The sequence below is a fragment of the Callorhinus ursinus genome, unplaced genomic scaffold, assembly GCF_003265705.2.
Source record: "Callorhinus ursinus isolate GAN/ISIS: 27379988/994484 unplaced genomic scaffold, GSC_fseal_2.0 scaffold59, whole genome shotgun sequence".
Lineage (NCBI taxonomy): Eukaryota > Metazoa > Chordata > Mammalia > Carnivora > Otariidae > Callorhinus > Callorhinus ursinus.
Genome location: NW_027397121.1, coordinates 7,354,652 through 7,378,644, shown reverse-complemented (window position 1 = coordinate 7,378,644; position 23,993 = coordinate 7,354,652). Strand labels below are relative to the sequence as shown.

Genomic DNA, 23,993 nt, shown 5'->3' with positions numbered 1-23,993 from the left:
TCCCCCTCCTCTTCCAGCTGCCAGCAGAATTGATTGCTTTCCCCTTAACATGACCACCCCTCTCTAAAGATCACTGAATCACCCCTTAGCATTGAGTCACATTTTATATATTCATATATATGTAAGCATGTTTATTTATTTACCTTTTTCTTTTCCCTGTGAAAGGCCTACTGTTTAATGTTCAGAAATCATTTAGTTAAATCCTCTCCTTTCATAGGTGAGAACACCAAGGCCTAGAAAGGTTCTGTGACCAAGGTCACCTAACTCACAATTTGAAAAGATAGTTTTTATTTATTTTTTTATTTTTTAAAGATTTTGTTTGTTTATTTGACAGAGAGAGAGAGCAGGTACACAAGCAGGGGGAGTGGGAGAGAAGCAGGCCTCCCTCCCAGCAGGGAGCCCGATGTGGGGCTCGGCTCGATCCCAGGACCCTGGGATCATGACCTCAGCCGAAGGCAGACGCCCAACGACTGAGCCACCGAGGCGCCCCTGAAAAGATAGTTTTTAAAAATCCAGCCCTGAGGTGAAACGTTTTGAGAATAGCTAGAACCATGCCCATTAAATATACTGTCAAAGGTTCAAAATAGCTAAAGTAAAAACCAATGAACCACTAAAGTAATTAGTAAAAATTTATTGTGCACACACCAAAAATAGTTTGCAAACCGGGAGCTCTGGAACCAGAGCACGGAATGAGGCCCAGGGTATATCTTTATAAAGCTACTTGTGCCGTGAGAAAGCAGTGACTGTTTATTCTTCACGGATTGGCTGCAGTGAGAATTTTCAGTGATCCCTTCATATCATCCATGGGAACCAGTTCAAGTTTTGCTTATCATTTCCAGAAGCTCAAACAAGAAATGATCTAGGTCAACTTAGCCTTGCAAAATAAGCTAAATTATGCTTTGTTTGTATGATCATACTGGTTACTCTGCTTAGAATTTTCAAGGCTAGTCTCCGTTCGGTTTTGATTTTAATAGGCTCTATCTCTCAATAAATGCGAGAGAGCCCGCGAAAGCGCCCCAATACGAAGCTGCGCTATCTGGGCGGCACTAGGACCCCGGGGGCTCCAGGTTAGCTCTCCCAGCCGGCGAGTGGTGGCGCGGGTTTAAGGACCGGCAGGAGCTGGAAGCAAGGGAAGGGCGAGGCGAGTGAGCAGGTAACGACGGTCGCGGCTGCCCTGCTCCGCCCCCGGGACCGCGCGGACCGAGGCGGGCGAGCGGGGAGTGGGAGTCGGGCGGCGCCACCTCCCCCCCCCCCCCGGCTCAGCGCCGCCGCTCCCCTTTCCTGCCGCGGGGACGCTGAGGGCACCGGCTGTCTCCCGGGGCGCGGCGCCTGGTGGACAGGCACATCGTAAACGGGAAAGGAGAGCGCGCACTTCCGCGGGGACCGGGAAAGACATGCCGCTGACCGAGCTGGGGCGGTGGCCACGCCGGAAAAAGGCCGACGCGGGTCGGGAAGAGGGCGCGCGGCCGAGGGGCGGGGAGCGTTGGCGGGAGGCCGGGCGGGGGCGTGGCCACGCGCGCTGGGCTGGGCGTGTGGGCGGGGCTTGTCGGCGGGGGGCGGGGGGCAGGAAGGGGAAGCTGGGGCTGGGGCTGGGGTTGAGGGGCGGGGGAGGGCGAGGGCAGGACCAGAAGGGGCTGAGCCCCGGAGGAGAGGAGAGGTCGCCGGGAGCACGCAGGCCAGCACCTGGTTGGCCGTGGGGGCGTGGGGAGCCCAGGAGGCAGGGGTGCAGGCGTGGCCCGTGGGACAGAGAGGTGCCGACAGAGCCTCCCAGCACAGCACCGCCTCCGGGCGATGTAGGAAGAAACGCTGGTGGGGAAGATGGGTCTGAGATGTCTGTGGGACAACAGGTGGCCGGTTACTATAAATGTCTGGAGCCCATGAGAAGGCGCTGAGATCATTTAGGAGAGCGGATCCCGGGAGACGAGAGCAAAGGACTGCACCTCAGGAACCTGGGCAGTTGTGATGTTGGCTAACAGAGAAAGATCCTGGGAAGGAAACCTGAAAGTGAAGAGCAGGTATTAGGAGAAATGGACAGAGAATTGTTCCAGAAACTGAGGTTAAGAAGGTGACCTAGGGCGCCTGGGTGGCTCAGTTGGTTAAGCGACTGCCTTCGGCTCAGGTCATGATCCTGGAGTCCTGGGATCGAGTCCCGTATCGGGCTCCCTGCTCAGCGGGGAGTCTGCTTCTCCCTCTGACCCTCCCCCTGCTCATGTGCTCTCTCTCTCTCTCTCTCATTCTCGCTCTCTCAAATAAATAAATAAAATCTTAAAAAAAAAAAAAAAGAAGGTGACCTAAACCAATGGTAGCAATGACTTCAGAAGATGAAGGAAAGGCAGGGTGAAGTGTGGGTTTGGAAATCAGGGAGACATGGGGAGAGCAGGCTGGTTCCAGGACGGGGAGCAGGAGCAGGACCAGGATGGGCTGAGAAGTAAGGGAGGTGAGGATGAGTGTGGAGCCTAAGATCCTTGGGGGCTGAGATGGCATTTGACTTGTCTTGATTTCCCATCACTGGTAGAGTAGTGTTTGAGCTGAATTGTGATGTTCTTTTAGGAAGTCTGAGTATGAAGGGAAGAGAGAGCTGACATGTGCGCTGAGTCAAGAAGACCATTCAAGGCTTCTTTCTGTCAACTTGTACAGAGGAGGAGACTGGGTACACCAACTTGAGGAGACCAGAGACAATAGCAGTGAGGGGTGGAGGAGTGAGCTGTGAACAAAAACAAGGACTCTTGTCACAGAGACAAAGGAAAAGATGAAGGGTGGGAGAAGGGACAGGCTGTGTATGTGTGTGACAGCTTTTGTTTCCTCTTTCGTTGGGAAAGTGGAAGGCAAGGTCGTCTGCTAAGAATGAGATGGTGGACAAATTGGATAGGAATTAAGAGAGTAACATCGTTTAAAAGGCAAATTGCTGAGGTAATTAGGTGAGAGAAATGCCCAAAGACAAGTCGTGGGAATGGTAAATTGTTGGGGGCCTTATACAAGATTTTGTAGGGTCACAGATCTGCTAAATGGCATCATTTTCTCTAGCAGTGATCAGCTGCTGGATAGCAGATAGCAGAGAGTGCTGCATGCCAGCCCAAGGAGTTTGGGTTTATCTTCTAGGCCACCAGGTCCCAAGTCCTGCTCCCCAGAATCTCCTAGAAATCTTCCCTAAAGCACAGATTCTGCAGAATCACTGCAGCCCAGAGATTCAGATCCTGAGTGGGTGTTGAGGTCTGGAAATCTGTATTTTTCATTAGCTCCCTACTGATTTCCATGTAGCCAGGTAAGAGTTGGCAGATCCTGAAGACTTCTTCCATCTTGTTGAGGTATAATTGACAAATAGGAATTATATATATTAATTATATATATTTAAGGTGTTCCACTTGATGCTTTGATATATGTATACATTGTGAAATGATCGCACAATCAAGCTAATTAACATATCCATCACTTCACAGGGTAGCCAGAGTCTTTGTGTGTGTGTATGTTGAGAACACTTGAGATCTACCCTCAACAAATTTCAAGTATGCAATACAACATTGTTAACTATATCACCATGCTGTACGTAAGATCTCCAGAACGTATTCATCTTGGATAATCGAAGATTTCTACCCTTTGACCAATAGCTCCCCATTCCTACTTCCCCCTAGCCCCTAGTTACCACCATTCTACTCTCTGCCTCTATGAGTTTAACTATCTTAGATTCCACATGTGAGATCATGCGGTATTTGTCTTTCTGTGTCTGCCTTATTTTACTTAGCATAATGTTTGCTATATAGCTAATTAGCATGTGTATTATGTATAATATATAACATTTTAATATATATACAATATATTATGTATCTATTATATATGTATTCATACATATATACCATGGATATATATACTCAGAAGTGGGTTTGCTGGATTATATGGTAGTTCTATTTTTAATTTTTTGAGGACCCTCCATACTGTTTTCCATAATGGCTGTACCAATTTACATTCCTACTACCAGTGTACAAGGATTGCCTTTTCTCCACATCCTCAGCAACACTAATTTTTGTCTTTTGATAATAGCCATCCTAACAGGTATGAGATGATATCTCTCCTCATATGTCAAGGAGATTTCCCCCTATGTTTTCTTCTAGGATTTTATGGTTTCAAGTCTTACGTTTAAGTCTTTAATCTATTTTGAGTTGATTTTTGCATATGGTGCGAGACAAGGGCCCAGTTTCATTCTTCTGCATATAGATATCCAATTTTCCCAACAATATTTATTGAAGAGACTCTCCTTTCCCCATTGAGTGTTTTTGAAACTCTTGTTGAAGACCAACTGACCATAGATAGATGCATAGATGCACTGATTTAGTTCTGGGCCCTCTATTCTGTTCCATTTTCCTATATGTCTGTTTTTTCACCAGGACCATACTGTTTTGATTGTAATGTATTTTGAAATTAGGCAAGGCCTCTCTCCCATGGGGCTGGAGGGTCCCTTTTCTCTTAGCCAGGGCTGGAGGCCAGGATCAGCCCTTGAGGATCATTGTCAGGGTTGCCACAGGCTGGCAGCCTTGTTTTCCTGCCTCAGACATCTGGAGTTGCTGGAAACTCCCACTTGGTCTACACCAGGCATGCTAGCCCTACAGCCAGAGTAGGGGCTGAAGTGACAACATGGGGCCTTTGGCTCTCGTTAGTTAGTGCCAGGCTCTCATGAGCTGATCCTGGCCTGTGTTGCCCCAAAAGTAACTTAGCCCCCTCCCTACCCCATAGGCAACACCTAACAAACACCTAAACAGATAGTCATCTACCACAAAGACGCCTGTGAGGGAGTGGGGCCTCTCACCTCTTGCTCTCCTACTGAACAACTTCTTTGGCTCTTGGGGGATATCACTGGAAGAGGAGAGGGTACCCAAAAGTGGGGACTTCTGTGTAGAAGGGGCATCCAAGGCCACCTAACTCAGGGAGGATCACCATTTTTCCCTGTGTCATTAGCTTGGGTGTTGCCAGGCCACTCCATCTACCCACTCAGGGCTGTCTCCTACACAGAGTCCCGTACAGGATTGTGAGGCGTGGGGTGGTGAAGAAGAGCTGTGAGTGGGTGCTGGAGAAGAAGGAGCACCACAGGCATCAGAGCAAAGAGGTTAGACCTGACAGTACACTGGCCGAAGTGCAAGCCCCACTTCTAAGCAGTTAGCTGCATCTAATTGGACAGCTTGGGCTCCACACAGTTGCAAATGGGAAGTTTTCTGTGTTGAAGTGCCTACTTCATCAGCTGACAAAGTAATGTTTTAGAAAAGTTTTCAAGTTCTAACAGTTTTTCTTTTTTCTTTTTTTTAAGGATTTTATTTATTTATTTGACAGAGAATGAGAGATAGAGAGCACGAGAGGGAAGAGGGTCAGAGGGAGAAGCAGACTCCCTGCTGAGCAGGGAGCCCGATGTGGGACTCGATCCCGGGACTCCAGGATCATGACCTGAGCCGAAGGCAGTTGCTTAACCAACTGAGCCACCCAGGCGCCCCTCTAACAGTTTTTCTTAACTAATAAAAGTTCTGAAAGCATTTTATTTCGTTCTAAAAGCAATAAATCACTTTCTGTGGAAAAAAAAAAGGAAATGTGATGCCTCCAGCTTTGTTCTTATTGCTCAAGATTGTTTTGTCTATTTGGGGTCTTCTGTGTTTCATGTAATTAAGATTATTTTTTCTAGGGGTACCTGGGTGGCTCAGTCGGTTAATTGTCTGCCTTTGGCCCAGGCCATGATCCTGCTCATCCAGGAGTCTGCTTCTCCCTCTCTCTCTGCTGCTCCCCCTGCTTGTGCTCTCCATCAAATAAATAAATAAAATTTTAAAAAAAAAGATTTTTTTCCGATTTCTATAAAGAATTCCATTGGGATTTAGGAATTGCACTGAATCTGTAAATTACCTTAGTAGTCTGGACCAATCCATCCTTCCAATCCATGAACATTGAGGTCTTTTCTTTTATCTGTGTCTGCGTGGATTTCCTTCATCAATGTTTTAGAATTTTCAGTGGACAAATTTTTCATCTCTTTGGTTAAGTTTATTCCTAAGTATTTTAGTCTTTTTGTTGCTATGTGATTAGGATTGTTTCCTTAATTTTCTTTTCAGAGAGTTCGTTTTTAGTGTATAGAAACATCACTGATTTTCACACATTGATTTTGTTTCCTACTACTTTACTGGATTCATTTATTAGTTCTAATAGTTTTGTTGTTGTTGTTGAGTCTTTGGAGTTTTCCACATATATGATCATGTCATCTGAAAACAGATAAATTTATTTCTTCCTTTCTGTTTTGAATGCCTTTCATTTCTTTTTCTTGTCTAATTGCTCTGGCTAGGATTTCCAGTACTATGTTGAATAGAAGTGGCAAGAGTGGGCATCCTTGCCTTGTATCAGACCTTAGAAGAAAAGCTTTCAGGTTTTCTTCATTCATTATGTTAGCTGTGGGCTTTTAATATATGGCCTTTATTGTGTTGAGGTAAGTTCCTCTATATCTATTTTGCTGATAGTGTTTATCCCAAATGGATGTTGTCAAATGCTTTTTCTGTGTCTATTCATCTATCGTGAGATGATCATGTTTATCTTTCATTCTGTTAATATGATGTGTCACATTAATTGATTTTGCCATTATTGAACCATCTTTTCATCCCACAGATAAATCCCACTTGGTCATGATATATAATCCTTTTAATGTGCTGTTGAATTGGTCTGCTAATATTCTACTATTTTAACATCTGTGTTCATTAGGGATATTGGTCTGTGGTTTTCTTTTCTTGTGTTATCTTTGTCTAGCTTTTGGTATTAGGGTGTTGCTGGACTCATAAATGGTTTGGAAGTGTTCCCTCTATTTTTTGGAAGAGTTTTAGATGGATTGGTTTTAATTCTTCTTTGAATGTTTGGTAGAATTCATCCATTAAGCCATCTGGTCCTGGGCTTATCTTTGTTGGAAGGTTTTTAATTATTCCTTCAATTTTCTTATTTGTTACTGGTCTGTTCAGGCTTTCTATTTCTTCTTGATTCCATTTTGTTATACATTTCTGTATAACAGAAATGTATATTCTGACCCTGGGATCATGACCTGAGTGAGTCAAAGGCAGCCGCTTAACCAAATGAGCCACCCAGGCGTCCCTAAAGTAAGTTTCTTGATGTGAATAGAACTGGAGGGTATTATGCTGAGTGAAATAAGTCAATCAGAGAAAGACAATTATCATATGGTTTCACTCATGTGAAATATAAGAAACAGGGCAGAGGACTGTAGGGGAAGGGAGGGAAAACAGAATGGGAAGTCATCAGAGGGAGAAAAAATATGAGAGACTCTTTTTTTTAAAAAAGATTTTATTTATTTATTTATGAGAGACAGAGAGAGAGAGAGAGAGAGAGAGAGGCAGAGGGAGAAGCAGGCTCCCAAGGAGCAGGGAGCCCAATGTGGGACCCGATCCCAGGACTCTGGGATCATGACCTGAGCTGAAGGCAGACGCTTAACCATCTGAGCCACCCAGGCACCCCAACATGAAAGACTCTTAACTCCAGGAAACAAACTGAGGGTTGCTGGAGGGGAGGTGGGTGGGGAGATGGGGTAATTGGGTGATGAGCATTTAGGAGGGCATGTGATACGATGAGCACTGGGTGTTATATACAATTGATAAATTATTAAACACTACATCTGAAACTGAAAATGTACTATAAGTTGGCTAATTGAATTAAAATTTTAAAAAGTAATAAAGTAATTTTCTAATAGACAGCATATAGTTGGATCTTGGATTTTTTATCCATTCAGTCACTCTATGTCTTTTGATTGGGGAGTTAAACGATTTACATCTACAGTAATTATTGATTGAGAAGGATTTAATATTACCATTTTGTTAACCGTTTTCTGTTTGTCTTATAGTTCTTTGTCCCTCTTTTTCTCTGTCTTCCTTTGTGTGGGTTTTTTTTTTTTTGTATTGATAGACTTTAGTTCTTTTTCTTTTGTGTAGCTTCTATAGGTATTTTCTTTGTAGTTACAGTGGGGCTTATATAAATACCTTCTAGCTATAACACTCTCTTTTAAGCTGATAACAACTTAACGTGACTTGCATACAAGAACTCTACACTTTTACCTCTCCCCTACCCCCGTATATGTTACTGATGTCACAGTTTACATCTATTTATATTGTATATCCATTAATATGATTTTAGTTATAGTTACTTTAGTGCTTTTGTCTTTTTTTCACTAGATTTAAAAATGATCTGCTCATCAATGTTACAGTGATACAGCATTCCATATTTGTCTATATTTTCACCTTTACTAATGTGTTTCTTACTTTCTTAAGTTATCATTTTGCTGTTAGCATCCTTTCATTTCACCTCGTTCTAACATTTCCTATAAGGCAGGTCTTAGTGGTGATGGACTCCCTTAGTTTGTCTGAGAAAGTCTTTATCTTCCCTTCATTTTTGAAGGACAGTTTTTGCTGAATATAGCATTCTTGGTTGGCAGGATTTGTTTTCTTTCAGCACTTTATATATATATCATCCCACTCTTTTGGCCTGCAATGTTTCTGCTGAAAAATCTACTGATAGTTTTATTGGGGTTTTCTAGTATGTGACAAGTTGCTTTTTTCCTGCTGCTTTCAAAATTCTCCCTTTGTCTTTGACTTTGATAATTTAATTATAATGCGCTTCAGTGTGGGTTTCTTTGGGTACATCTCCTTTAATATTCTTTAGGCTTCTTGGATCTTTAGGCTTCCCCAGATTTGGGAAGTTTTCAACATTATTTCTTTGAATAAGCATTCTGCCCCTTTCTCTCTCTCTCTTCTTCCTCTGAGACTCCCATCATGTTTATATTGGTCAATTTGATGATGTCCCCAGTCCCTTAAGCTATCTTCACTCTTTTCATTCTTTTTTCTTTTGGTTCCTCTGACTGGATGACTTCCAGTGACTCGTTTTCAATTTCACTAATACTTTCTTCTACTTGATCTAGTCTGCTGTTGAACACCTCTGTTGAATTTTTCAGTTCAGTTATTGTATTCTTCAACTTTATGATTTCTGTTTGGTACTTTAAAATTTTTCTAACTCTTTGTTGAAATTCTCACTTTGTTCATGCATTGCTCTCCTAACTTCAGTGAGCATCTTAATGATAATTATTTTGAATTCTTGGGTAAATGATTTTACCCAAGATTTTACTTTGAATTTGATTGTTGGGTAAATCACATTTCTATTTCATTAGGATTGATTTTAAGAAATTTATGTTATTTTTTTGTTTGGAACATAGTTCCCTGCTTCTTCATTTTCCTTGACTCTGTGTTGGTGTCTGTGCATTAGACAAAACAGCCACATCTCCTAGTCTTCATGGACTGGCCTCATACAGGAGAAGACCCTTACCAATCATCCCAACCAAAGATTATGGGTGTCTTTCAGATCTCTGTATGTGTTTCCAAACCATTGTCTGTGTACTTAGCAGCCACCAGGAATCTAGAGTGTGACAAGTCCTGTCAGTGCCCCGAGACAGGTGAGATAGAAGCCAACTCCTTGAGTAGCAGCTGAAAAAGTTGGGTGCTGCATATGTGATCCAATTCCTTCTTTCCTCAGGGACAATCTGGGAGCTAGAGTTTATCACCCACTCATTCTGCACTGAGCCAAGGAGAAGAGCTGTGACAAATACCTGCATTCTTGTTCAGACCACATACTTTTAAACCATTGCTTTGCTCTCTGTAGTTCCCAGGGGCCTAGTGAATTTCAATCCCTGTCAGTTCTCAAAGACTGGTGAATTGGAAGCCAGTCTCTCCAGTAGCACCTGGAAAAGTTGGGGGGCTAGATGTGTAGTCCAACTCCTTCCAGGGAGAAGCTGGATGCTGGGCTTTATCACTGAAGTGAACTGAGGGAGAAGGAGCCATAAGAGGAACCCATAAACCTATTCAAAACCACCACTTGTTCTCTGTTGTCCCCAGGAGACTAGCAAATTCCAGGCCCTCTCCTATGGACAGGGTAGTTAGAAGCCAGACCCTCAGTCAACAGCTAGAAAAGTCAGGGTGCTAGATGCACAGTCTAATTCCTTCCAGGGAGAAGCTGGGAGCTGGGTTTTATCACCTGCTCACTCTGTGCTGAGCCAGGGAGAGGAGCTATAGGAAGTGCTTGCACACCCATTCAGTTTAGTTTTTTGTGATATTTTCTCACTCTCCTGGTATGCACAAGGCAAAAATATAACAGGGAACAATGGTCATGGGTATAGTTACTGTACCTTTACCTGACCCAGCTGCACCCTAGAGTATTTGTGCACAAAGTAGAAAAGGAAGAACTAAATTATTAAGGAGCTAGAAGCTCTGTTTTGGGAAACTGCTCTGAATTTTCTCTAGGGACACAATGGACACTTTCTGCCCTCTGGAGGGAGCTATCCAAAAGAAGAAACTGCACTTGGAAATTGACCTATGAGCAGCACAGAAGATGAAGAAGAAGGAAAGGGGCCATCAAGCAGAGAAATGTGGAGGTACAGATAACATCTGACTGTTTGGGGGATTCTTCAAGGAGCCTGAGAAGACATATTGCAGAAGAGGAACTTAAAGGACTAGTATGCCTACTGATGAAGCATGTAGGGGCTCAGAATACTGGGTTTGGGGATAGCACTATAAATATGAAGATTTTGGACTTTTGTAGAAAAAATATTTAAGTTATTTAAAGAATAAGCCATATCAAACTTGCTTAATTTCCTTCATTTAAAAAAAAGTTATTAGATTCATATAACAAGAGAATGCTATTGTCTGTATATTTAATTTTAAGAAATTATTTGAGCAAATTTTTCATCCTTTTAATCAAGATAAACATTGAAAACATAGGTCATTTCACAGCTGGTTATATATTCTTTGTCCAAAGGCTATTACTCACTGACTTACAGTTAAAATTTCTTTTTTTTTTACAGTTAAAATTTCTGCTAAATGTGCCACAAAGTACTGCCTTGTCTCTCTCCCATTCTTCTCAATCCTTATTATATAATTCAAGGTCATGAATATTCCATTTGAAGGTTTATTTCCATCTGTTCAGTACCACCCATATCTCCTAGCCTAATTATATCATTTATATTTTAAACATCTAGAAATCAACTCTATAACAAAAATGTCTAAGAAATAATAATCTCATATGCCATTAGCTCTTTTTCCTTTTTACAATTCTTAGTCAAGCCTAAAGCGAACACCTCCCCTTTGAAGAATGGCCCCTACAGCACCTCAGCCTTCTTGTATACTATGTGACAGATTTCTATCCAGGCCACATTCAACCCCACTGGTTCCTGAGTGGACAGGAGGAAAACAGCTAGGGTTATGTCCACCAACCTGATCCATAATAAAGACTGGATCTTCCAGATCCTGGTGATACTGGCAATGACCCTTCAGCAGGGAGATGGCTGGACCTGCCAAGTGGAGCACCCCAGCCTGGATGGTCCTGTCACTGTGGAGTGGAGTGAGTTATTCCCTGATAACCATGTAGACTCCAAATTCTGAGAACAGGGGATGTTCTAGCTCTGGGGTCCACTCATCTTGTCATGTGTCTATACACTGGGGTCATTTCTACCCCCATCTTTTTCCTAGAGAAGTCCCTGAGAATAGTTCAGAGCTGGGGCAGCAGAGACTTGGCCACCCTGACCTAGGGGATGCTAAGGATTCGTAGGTCTCTGCTCTTGTCAGAAAACCTAGGAAACTCAGACGCCTTCCCGAATTACCCTCACACATGGGAACTGTTCTCTGCCTTCGGTCTTTTAGCTTAGTGAGTTATTTTGAGAGGCAGCTACCAGAATTAGCATGTGTGTCCTTTTTGAAGTCACAGCCTAATTTCCAGAACTTGGGGGTCCTTTCTAAATTTCCTCCTTCTCCAAGGTATGTATCTGTCATAGCCTTCATATTGGAGTTCTACATCAGGTCCCAGAATCTCAGATAGTACCTGAGGGGGTTGCAGCAGGTAGAGGTGAGACTGACTCCAGTCTGTGTTTCCCGGAGGCACCCTGATTCTGCCCAGAGGAACGCTGGCTGGAATCTCAAGCTTTGTGCTGGGGCTCATCTTCCTTGTAGTGGGCATCTTAGTGCGAATGAGGAGCAAGAAAGGTAAGAAAACCTGAGAGGTGGCTGAGGTTTGCTTTCCCCTTACTCACCCATCTTCCATGATAAGGAACTGACACAGAAAAGCAATGCCAGAGAATCCTGGAGGCCACTGAAATCAGATTGTCAGGGAGCAAAAACAGCCTCGAGGGAGAGAGAAATTCCCAGGCTGGAATCTTATCTCAACCAGACGCATGGGGGCTGCAGATACTCAGGTCATGCCTGAGTTCATTTAGTATGGATTAGTCTTCAACCAGCCCCTGCCTTACTTCCCAGGGATCAGACCATGGCAATGGAAATGAGATTGGAAAGTTTATCTAATTGTCTAAGATGCTTTTAATGGCTGAAGACATTCCTTTTCTCCTTTCATTTTCACATAACGACAATCTTGAAAACCAAGTAATACTCCTGCTTTGTTTTTCTTGGGGGGTGGGTTGCAGAAAGTCCTTTCTTTCTTTCTTTTTTTTTAAGATTTTATTTATTTATTTACTTATTTATTTATTTTAAAGATTTTATTTACGTATTTGACAGAGAGAGATAGCAAGAGCAGGAACACAAGCAGGGGGAGTGGGAGAGGGAGAAGCAAGCTTCCCCCCCAGGAGGGAGCCCGATGTGGGACTCAATCCCAGGACCCTGGGATCATGACCTGAGCCGAAGGCAGACGCCCAACGACTGAGCCACCCAGGCGCCCCGATTTTACTTATTTATTTGACAGAGAGAGACACAGCGAGAGAGGGAACACAAGCAGGGGGAGTGGGAGAGGGAGAAGCAGGCTTCCTGCGGAGCAGGGAGCCTGATGCAGGGCTCCACGTGGGGCTCAATCCCAGGACCCTGGGATCATGACCTGAGCCAAAGGCAGACGCTTAACGACTGAGCCACCCAGGTGCCCCGCAGAAAGTCCTTTCATTGCACCGTGACTCTAAATCATCTACTGGGAGAGGGTCTCAGGCCTGAGCCTCTCTTTAAACTTCAGCCGGTTAGCAAGTGTGGAAAACGAGCGTTACTTTATTCCACTGATGAAGGAAGCCCAGAAAAATTCTTATTTTTCATCAGGCTGAGACTCAGTATGTCACCAAATTTTTCTTTCCTGAGCCTTAAAGGAAGAGAAATCAGCAACCTGAGATAACTTTTCCTTTTACCTCTGCAGGTTCCTGATCTGACCCAAAGACCTCCGTGTGCCCCGGAACAAGCATTTTTCTATCTTTCCTCAGTCCTAGAGGCTGGTTCTGGGACAGACTTCAGCCTCCCAAGAGGATGTTACTACGAAGTAACTGAAACTAGTTTCTATAGTTGTTCTTTGATTCCATGCACACTTTCTCTCAGGGCCCCTATCCAAGTTCCCTTCTTATAGTTCCATAAATAATAAAAGGTCAATGTTATTGTCTGTTTTCTCTTAAGAATATGCACCAAGTCATCTCTGCCATTGCTTTTGTTTGAGGATTTTTGTAAACAATGGAGTTCATGAAGAGGTTCATTGTTGTGTATACACAGGCAAGAAGGAAAGCATGAAAAGGGGATATCCTAACTCTTGGGAAAGGTGGCAGATTGGACATGGACCTCCTCTGAATTCACCCTCTATCTTTGGGCTGTCCCAAAGATAGTGATTTGTGTTTGCTACTTTTATCCCTGTAGGTCTGGGACCATTCTTAGTTATTCAAGGATGAGCAGATGGTGAATTTTGTGTTATATGACCTATATTCACACAGCACTGATTCAACATATAACTTACAAAGAGCGTGTTTTATCATTACCGTTAAGAAATCAAATTAAAGGGTACCTGGGTGGCTCAGCTGATTGAGCGTCTGACTCTTGATTTTGGCTCAGGTCACAATCTCAGTCCTGGGATGGAGCCCTGCATCAGGCTCCCCGCTCAGTGGGATGTCTGCTTGAGGAGTCTCTCTCTCCTTCTCCCTCTGCCCCTCCCCCTAAAGTAAATAAATAAATCTTTTTTAAAAAGAAATCAAGTTAAGATCAGAATTTAAAATTGGAAATGTAATAAACTTAAGCCCTTTGTTTTGCATACCATGATAAATAGTCCTTGACCAAACAAGGCTTAGCCTTTTTAATGCAACAAGTTATAGAAGATACAGGTTTATCCTTTAAGTCTGTAGTCATCAGACCATCCAGGCCTCCTGTCCTCGTAATTCACACAGTGTTAAAATGCTCAAAGCAGTAGATGCAGTTCTCTTTTTTAAACTTGGGGCTGCTTTTACAATCCAAAATGATTTTGGGTTTTCTGTTTCATATGAAATTATCCGGAAAGTCGAGATAAGTTCTAAGTGGTCCTTTCTGCATAAACTATGAATTATTACCTCCTGAGGCACATACTGAGCGCTCAGAAGATCTCTGACGCACGGAGGTGGTGCCTCCTCCCTCCTTACAAGCAGCCCCGGCATCTTGTTCGTCCCCTGGCCCCGCCCCCGGCCCCGCCCCCTGTTCTTCCCTCTGCTTGCTCCCCGCCCACTGCACCCCTCCCATCTGGCCTTGCGTGGGACCAGCTGCCTTCGTTTCCAAGAGAGGCTGAGGGTGCATACTTGGGTGTTACTAAGCCAGGAGTAAGCATAGCTGGGGTCTGCAGAAAGGATGGGATGATTAAGTGAGGGAGCCCAGGAAGAGAGGCGCTGAGCATGGCGAATAAACCGTGACTCCCATAACCTGTTATGTGTGGGCATTGCTTCATTTAACCCTCATAACTCAAAGGTTTTTTTCTTTTCCTTATGTCTTCCAGGTACATCTGCAGTGGCTGCCGTGAGGCAGACAGTGGGGAGAGAATGAGGCAGAGCAGGAGAGAATGAGGCAGACAGTGGGGAGAGAATGAGGCAGACAGTGGGGAGAGAATGAGGCAGAGCAGAGCAGGATTCAGAGGAGCTCTGAATCCAGGACTTATTTCCCTATCTGGTGGAGGGAGAAGGGGTGGAGGTGAAACAGATCAGCGGGGCTTAGCCAACCAGAAAATGTCAGAAGGAGCATCTTAGTGTCTGGGAAAGAGGCGAGAAACGACGCGGCTGAGAAAGTCCCAACCTATGTGGGGTTCAGGGATAAGAGGAAGAGAACAAAAATGGAGACATGATAATCACCTTCCTTTTAATGGGATTGATTGGAAATACGTCTTTGAAATTGATCCTGGAACATTTTTTATTTGTAGTAACTTTTGTGAATGGATAATTTTCTTCATAATTTCATGTTGATTTTTTGTATCATATAAGAATTCCCTTGATTGTTATTAAGTAATGTTATATTTTACCCTTTCATTCCTTTGATAATTTTGGAGGAATCTGATAATATTTAATCAAAAATTTCCAGACATATAATCAGAATGCAAAAAATATTAACTATTTCACTTCTAATTATTCTTTTTATTTCTTCTTGCAGTTTTTATCTTTTTATACGAGATTTCTCTAATATTTTACCACTTAGTGTAAAATTAACTTTGCTTTATAAATTCTTTTTTTATATATAAATTTGATGTCTTTTCATAAATTTGTGTAGAACTGTAGTAAAAGCCCCTGATACTTATTAACAAAGTGATAGAACTTATATTGTTAAAATTAATTGTGTTTTGTATTTATTCAACTGTTTTTCTGTTTTTAATTAGCCTTGCAGTATAATAATGAACATTTCTTGATTCCTTACTATGCGCCAGCTCTGTTTTAAGAGACTTACAAATACTGAGTATTATCCCAATTAGATTTCCCAATAAACCAATGACATAGGCTCCATAATAATCTCCATTCTACATGAGAGGAAACTAGTCATAGTGGGTTAAAAAAAAAATCAGAAACACATATCAGAACCACCTATAAATTAGCAAGGGATCATTTGGTGTTTACAAATTCTGCCCCCTGCCAAAATATTGAAATGCAAAGAAAGGATGGACCCCAGAGTTTAAAGGTAGGGAGTCTAATCCCCCTAGATCTTCAACACACTGCTTAGGACTGCTCTATCCCAGAACATGTCTGTGCAAGGGAGATGGTGTTCACCATGGAGTGGGAATGACATTCGTTGGGATCTGTTCCTAGGGAGGAAAACACATAAGCAATCAAACCTTATGACTCACCCAGTTGCTCAAAATGAGGATCCCTTTCCTTATACTGTCTTCAATGAATCTTACACCTTAAAGAATTATGTGCTTTATACCAAACTTCTATCTAGTGAATGACAATTCCTGCTTATTGGTTCCCTTTTTCAGAATCTGGCCACACCCAGGGGTTAAGGAAGGCTACCCAAGTTCATCATCTCTAATATTTTAATATTATAGCATATAGTATATAAATTAATATATTAATAATATATTAATATATTTTAGGAGTGGGGCCCATTTAGTGAGAGCTGTTCTGACTGCAAGTCTCTCAGCCCCCATCCTTTCCCAGGCTCCAGGATGGTGGTCCCGAGGATCACTGGGGTCCCAGGGATGGCCGCTCTCATGATGTCCTTGGTTGATGCTAAGCTCCCCTTTGGTTCAGAGCAGAGACACCCCAGGTAAGTGCAGAGCTGCTCCTCCTGGAGGATCCAGCTCAGGGGAATGACCTTAGGGGGCTTTCCATGTGGGCTTACTCCCTGAGAAAGACTTTGGGGCTCTGATATCATGCGGGGGCTGCTATTCTCAGCAGAGTGAGGAGATCAGGGTGTGCGTGTGATGGGAACAATGGTACCTGGTGGTCTGGAGTGATTTTGGAAGGACCAGTTTCTCACAAAGGGGTCATCAAAATGACATTTTAACATCCATCAAAGGTCAGAAAGGGGAAATTATGGTGAGTCTGCATTGTCCAAGATCTGAAGATCACTCTGTAGAGCCAGTGCTCCAGGTGGGGGCTCCTTCCACAGAACCAGGCAGGAGCCCTCACTGGAACCAGTGAGGAACCAGTGATGGCCAGAGTAGCAGAGGAGAGTGATGAGGATAAGCTATGGTTAAGGTAAAATATTAGAGAAATCTCATATAAAAAGATAAAAACTGCAAGAAGAAATAAAAAGTATAATAATTAAAAGTGAAATAGTTAATATTTTTTGCATTCTGATTATAAGGAACTATGCTAGGCCCTGTGGGGCAGCTGACCATACCCCCACATCCTCCATGTCCAGAACTCCCACATCCAACACATTAGGATAGGGCCTGAGAGGAACTGAGAAACAGGAAGAGGCATCTCCTTAAGCTGCCCCTTATGCGTAATTTAATATTATAACTTCTAGTTTTCTGTATCAAAGCCTCATAACACCTCTTAATTTCTAGTTCCAATTTACCACCAAGACCATGTATAATAGAATGGTGAGCAGTTTATGTTAAAATTCTCCATCGGAAACAGATACATATCCATATGCCTACACTTTGCTCCAGGCCCAGGGACCCTGTGGGAAACATGACCTTAATTGACAGTTGAGATTCAGACATCAGTAAGCCAGCTAACATACTGGGATCTGCAAAGATGGTTGCAGATGCCCCTGAAAAGATGTGGGGGAGGGGGAATAAAGTAAAGCCTGGCAGGATGGGGCAGGTAGAGGACTAGTGGATAGAGTACAGTATGACATGGTATAAAAGAGACCTTAAGTTACTAAAGGCTTAACAAATTTACCATGGGAAACTCCTGCAAAACAGTGTGTCTACTGGAAAATGGATCTTTTCTGCTGCCTGGAGGAGGAGAGGAGCCCTGGGGGTCAGAGTCCAGAAGTGATCAGAATTCTGGGTGAAATAAAAAGGGGGTGAACAAAGGAGGTTAGCAGCAGGATGGAGATGAGATGAATAGTTCAGAGTAAATCAACCCCACAGTGACATCAACAATCCTTGTGCCCTCCACCCCATGCTATAGGTTAGGGAAGTACCCAGGGCAGAGCAAACATTCTCTACACCTGGTAGGCTCAGAAACTGCAATAACTACATCCACATTACAGGTCCAGGATATGTGCTTCTAGGGAACTGAAGATATAGAGACCGAAGAAAGGCCCTGGAGTCACAAAGGAGGCACCAGAAATGCCAAACACACACAAGTATTTATTGATCCTTGGGATTACTCAGAAAGAATGCTCTGTAGGGAGGAGTCTCAGAGGAAACCAGGGCCTATACACCATCCAGTGTGGGGACTAAATTGTCACCATACATCAAATTCCAGCATTTATTGAGTGCTAAGTGCAAGTAGGATCACAGACAGGCAGGAATTGGAGGGGTCTTTGGGGACATCAGTCATTGGTGTTGAGGAGCACAGACATTCAGAGGCATTGGAGCTTTGAAGTAGATCTGATGCTGGGGATTCCTCTATGTCCTCTTCTGTCACAAAGTGTTGTCACCTGCAGTAGGACAAACACGGTGGGGTTAGAACTCCCGGTTTAGCTTTGCATCCTCCATCCCTTTACACACCTGCCTCCATTTTCTTTCCTCACCGACCCCTCGGGAGGTAGTCTTCCCAGCAAATGTTGTTGCCCCCAGAGGAGAATCAGTGAGAAGTCAAGGGGCACCCTAGGGAGATGTCATTTCACTCTCCAGCTCTCCACAGTGCTCTGAAACTCCTGAGACAGTGAGGCCCAGCAGCGCGATGACCAAAGTTGAAGGAGGTAGGACTTGGGCACAGTATGTGAAGCTGCTCTTTAAAGGGGCGCCAATAACCCTTCAATACTGGCCCATTGGATATTTATCTTAGTTGCCAGATTATAAACATCTAACATCACTAATTACTTCCTTGTTCCTGAAATGCCTTAGGTGATGAAATATTCTTCTAATTCTCCTGCCTCTCTGTTTCTTTGAAGTCTCTTGGAACACATCTCTTTCTTGCATTTTTTAAAGTAGACTCCATGCCCAGCATGGAGCCCAATGCAGGCTTGAACTCACAACCCAGAGATCAAGACCTGAGCTGAGATCAAGAGTCAGACACAACCAACTGAGCCACCCAGGAGCCCCCTTGCATTTTATATAATAAACATAAAATAGGAGGTGCTGATGTACAAATCATGTGATGTCTAGTTTTCACTCATGCTGCATGTCCATTGTGTCAGCAGGGTAGCTCGGCTACTTATAGTTTTTCAGGGAGCCAGGATGACAGACCTTCTTTGACACCTGCTCCCATAATTTCCCAAGCAGAGTGAAGGACCCTAGTGAATCATACACTGGCTCTAAATGATCCCTCCTGGAAATAATGTGTCACTTCTCACACTTCATTATCCAAAGCAAATCACATGGATGTATCCAACTTCAAAAGAGTTGGAATCTTTGGAGGTAGAAAGTAATCAATAAGTAGACATTAAATAAATAATATATCACTCACTTATATCAGACCAGACACATGTATTGAGGACTTATTTTGTATAAGGAATTATACTAGGCCTTGTGGATAAAAGAAGCTTCTAGCTCATAAAAGGTTTACAAATTATCTACTGGCCTAAAGAGGGCCTCTGGGGTGTTAACAATGTTCTATTCCCTGACCTAGGTACTAGTTACGTGAGTGTTCTCTTGATAATCACTGGCTGTACATTAATGTTTTGTGCATTTTTACATATGTCTGCTAGTTCACAGTAAAAGGGTTTAAAAAGAGAGGTAAAGAAGGATATTGGTAATTTGAGGAAAAAACAAGAAACCAATTATCAAGCAGAAATATTGAGTTTTAATAATGGTTGGAATAAAGAATATTTAGATGAAATAACTGGTGGGACTTCTGCAACTGAAGAATAATTAATAAACAAGAGGTCGGACTAAGAAATGCTCTGAAGGGCAGTGTGAAAGATTAAACAATAGGAAATATAAAAGAAAAGCTGTGAGACATGAAGGATCAAAACTGACTTCCTGACATCTTGATAATCAGACACCTAGAAAGTGGGGAAAATCGTAAACGGAGATGAAATGTCTGAAAAAAAGAACAGATTTCTAGGCTTTATAGAAAGATGATATAACTTAGTTTGACATGGTACATTGATGACAAATAGATTTTTTTAAAGATTTTTTTATTTTTTATTAGAGAGAGAGAGAGCACAAGCAGGGGGAGCGGCAGGTAGAGGGAGAGGGATAAGCAGGCTCCCCGCTCAGCAGGGAGCCCGACGCGGGACTCGATCCCAGGACCCTGGGATCATGACCTGGGCCGAAGGCAGCCGCTTAACTGACTGAGCCACCCAGGCGCCCCGAAAAATAGATTTTTTAAAAACACATCTCTTTAAAAAGCACACATATTTAGATACATTATAAGAAGACTGTAAGAACTTCAAAGAAAAAAAAAATTCTCAACACTTGCAGAGAGAGCAGTTCCACCTGTAAAAGAACAAGAGCAGATCCATCTGGAAAAGAACAAATAGACATCATTCCTATCAACAGCAGCACTTAATGCCAGAACACAATGAGATGTTACTTGCATAGAATTGAAGAAAAAGAACTTTCAATCCCAAAATGTATACCCATAACACATGGTCATTTTAATACAACATGAATATTCTCAAACATTTCAACCTCAGATGCTTTGCTATTCAAAAAACCACTTTTGAAATGCTTTTTAAAAGTTTTTAAGAGATTTTATTTATTTATCTGAGACAGAGAGAGAGTGTGTGCACACAAGTGGGGGGAGGGGCAGAGGGAGAAGCAGGGTCCCCACTGAGCAGGGAGCCTGATGCAGGGCTTGATCTAAGGACCCTAGGATCATGACCTGAGCTGAAGGCAGCCCCTAAAATACTTTTTTATTTTTTTGAAGATTTTATTTATTTATTTGAGAGAGAGAATGAGAGAGAGAGAGAGAGCACATGAGAGGAGGGAGGGTCAGAGGGAGAAGCAGACTCCCTGCTGAGCACGGAGCCTGATGCGGGACTTGATCCTGGAACTCCAGGATCATGACCTGAGCCGAAGGCAGTCGCTTAACCAACTGAGCCACCCAGGCGCCCTAAAATACTTTTTTAAAAAGCACCCCTAAGGGGCACCTGGGTGGCTCCGTAAGTTAAGCATCTGCGTTCAGCTCAGGTCATGATCCCAGGGTCCCAGGATCGAGCCCCGCTTCGGGCTCCCTGTTCAGAGGAGAGCCTGCTTCTCCCTCTACCTGTAGCTCCCCCTGCTTGTGCTCTCTCTCTCTCACACACACAAATAAATAAATAAAATCTTTTTTTAAAAAGTAAGAAAAAAGAGTTTAAAACAAACAAAAAATTAAATGTAGTTAATATTAACATAAAGAAGATGCTAGGTAGTGATAATAGGGAAAAATGAAAAATACTGCAAAGTGCTTGTCTCTTTTGTGAGGCAGGAAGAAAAAGGGATTTATCAGTGTTTTAATCAATGTAATTAAGGGCATTAAGATAAGCCATTTTATGAGTATAATTAGAAACTACAACTTTTATAGTAACAGAATTTGGCCTAGCCTTTAGGAATGAGAGATGAGAAAAGTGAACAAGAATAAAGTATATTAAATAAACATTTTAATAATATGATAGTAAATTTTTAATATAATAGTAACTGCAATAAATTGAATGAGCTAAACAACCAATAAAAAGAAGAAAAGCTCAGATTGTGTCTTCAACACAGTCTAACAAAGTCACACAGAATAAATGAATATCTAAAGGTCAAAAACCAAATAACGGAAAAAGGCACTTCAGGCAGGTAAACAAAGATAACTGACATAACAAATCTCACATCTGCCAAAAGAGAATTAAAGGCGAGTGAAAAAACTAGAGCAAGAAACTATAATGAACATGAACATATATTCTTCTGAAAATAAAACCTCAAAATACAAGAGCAACAAATGACAGAAATAAGTGGAGAAAGACTCTAAAAATTGAAAATCTTCAAATTTAACTACAGATTTTAACATATCCTCAAAAACTAAGAGCAGAAGCAAAAAGAAAATAAACAAAGATATAGAAGATCTTAATAATACAAGTAAAAGGCTCAAATAACTACATAGAGATTTCCACAACCAACAACATGCACATTGTTTTCAAGCATACATGGCACATTTCTGAAAACAACATTTATTAAGCCACAAAGAAAGCCTCAGTGTGTTCAAATTAATATCACATATGTTCTTTGACCATAATGCAATTGAATTCTAAATTGATGAAAAAGAATAAACAAATGAACTCCATATACCCCAAATATGCAATTAAATAACCATAGGAATTAAAATATAAATGACGGAACACTTCATAGTAGGTGAAAACCTGTATATCAAAAGTAGTGCCTAGAAAGAAACGTCTAGCTTTTAAACAGATATATTAGGAAAGGAAGCCTGAAAACAAATTTGCTAATCATTTCCATTAAGAGAATGGAAAAGTAGAAAAACAGCAAAAGAAAAAAAAAATGTAAATAGTAAAGACAAGGACAGAATTCAGTGAACTAGAGAACAAAAAATAGGGAAGATAAACAAAATGAAAGTTTGATTCAATGGAAAGTTTAAAAAGACTGACAGACCCATCTGGCAAAACCGTTAAAGAAAATGTAGGAGATTCAGAATGAAAGGGAAAAAGGGCTATATACACAGACATTTTTAAATGAAAAAAAGTTTGTTATGATCAACTCTATGCCAATAAATCTGAAAATTTAGATTAGATGGATACGTTTCTAGAAAGACAAAAAGTCAAAACTACAGGAAGTAATAGAAACCTGAAATAGAGTCATGACCATCAAAGACACCAGCTTGGGAAAGCAAAGAACACCTTCCCAACAGCCCTTGTCCTAACATGGCAGCTAGGACATTTCAAAAACAAATCGTTCTTCTCTTATACATGTCATTCTAGAACACAGAAAGGAACAAAAGCTTTCTGAATCATCTTATAGGGCTGGTGCATCTTTATCTTCAGAGCCAGCTAAGGATAGTACAGGAGAAGAAAATTATGGATTAATGTCAGCCATGTCACTGAATCCAACAATATATTACAAGAATGATTCATTTCGATCAAATAAGATTTGTACTAGGATAGTGTAAGTGCATGACTATTAGTTTATTTTATTGTAATGTAAGTGCCTGACATTAAGCTTTTGATTGCCAAGGCATCCATCTCAAAGATATCCATCGAAAAGACACATATTGCCTGATATACAACTAGATAAAGAATAAAGAGCCCAGCTGCCCTCCCCCGACTCCCCCATGAAATTCCCCTTTTAGAAAGCCCTGGGTGACCTAGATAACAATAACGGACTGCTTGAGTGACCCTGCTTTTCCCTTCCTGCACTTTAATTCCAGTTCTTACATTTTAAATTCACCAATAAAGAGTGACCCTGTGACTGCAGAGGAAGGCACCCTTTCCTCAACCCCAATAATGGCAGATCCCCAGGTCTCTCCCACCCCCCACAACCTCACTGTGTGGCTCTGGGCAGGCCATGTACCCTCCAGGACTTGTGAGTAATAAGCTAATAAATCTTGTTTTTTTCGAAGTTCCCTGATGGTTGTTGCTGGGGAGTGTCTTGCAGTCATAAGAACCACAAGGGCCTGTCTGGGAAATGTCTGTAGGGACTTCCCACAAGTAGTAGTGACCCAGGTGAGTGCCCCCAGGCATTCCTAGCTGATCGCATCACCATGGATAGGCTGAGACCACACAAAACACCTAGGGATGCCGTGAAGTCACAAAGTCAGAAAATCAATAATATGTTGATAAAAAAAAAATCAGTAGACCAAATAAGAACATTCATATTAATTTCAACTGAATTCAACTCAATAAGTGCATAAACAATGTGATCAGTTTTACCACATGTAAATATTATTAGCAAAAAATCTATAGCAAATATATTTATGGAGAAATTAAATGCATTCCCTTTGAGATTATGCAAAAGGTAGGATGTCCTTTATAATTACAAATGTTTAACACAGTATTGGAGGTTCACAGACATCACTATGACAACAGAAGAAAATCAAGGTTATGAAGATTGTCAGGGAGAGATAAAATGACTGCAGATGATATATATAATATACACACTGGATAAGACTGAGCCTCTGGAGCCCCAAGGCCTGAGTTCAAATCCAGACTCTGTACCTTCAAGCTGTGTGACCTTGGACAGGCTCCTTCACCCCTCTTCATGTCTGC

General features: G+C 42.1%; 1 long non-coding RNA gene and 1 other non-coding gene across 4 annotated transcripts; both read left to right on the top strand.

Moving 5' to 3' along the window:
- The first annotated feature begins 1,061 nt into the window (after positions 1–1,061).
- LOC112816133 (uncharacterized) lies at positions 1,062–15,519 on the top strand. 3 transcript variants are annotated; one of them, XR_012375896.1, is made up of 5 exons: positions 1,062–1,153; positions 10,299–10,429; positions 11,298–11,394; positions 13,174–13,293; positions 14,755–15,519. It is a non-coding gene; the product is annotated as an uncharacterized lncRNA (long non-coding RNA). The 3 variants fall into 3 exon arrangements; XR_003206124.2 differs by lacking the exon at positions 14,755–15,519 and having other exon boundaries at positions 13,174–13,405; XR_012375897.1 differs by lacking the exon at positions 14,755–15,519 and having other exon boundaries at positions 11,190–11,394; positions 13,174–13,405.
- LOC112816192 (small Cajal body-specific RNA 20) lies at positions 4,422–4,549 on the top strand. Its single transcript, XR_003206140.1, has one exon.
- Positions 15,520–23,993: the final 8,474 nt, after the last annotated feature.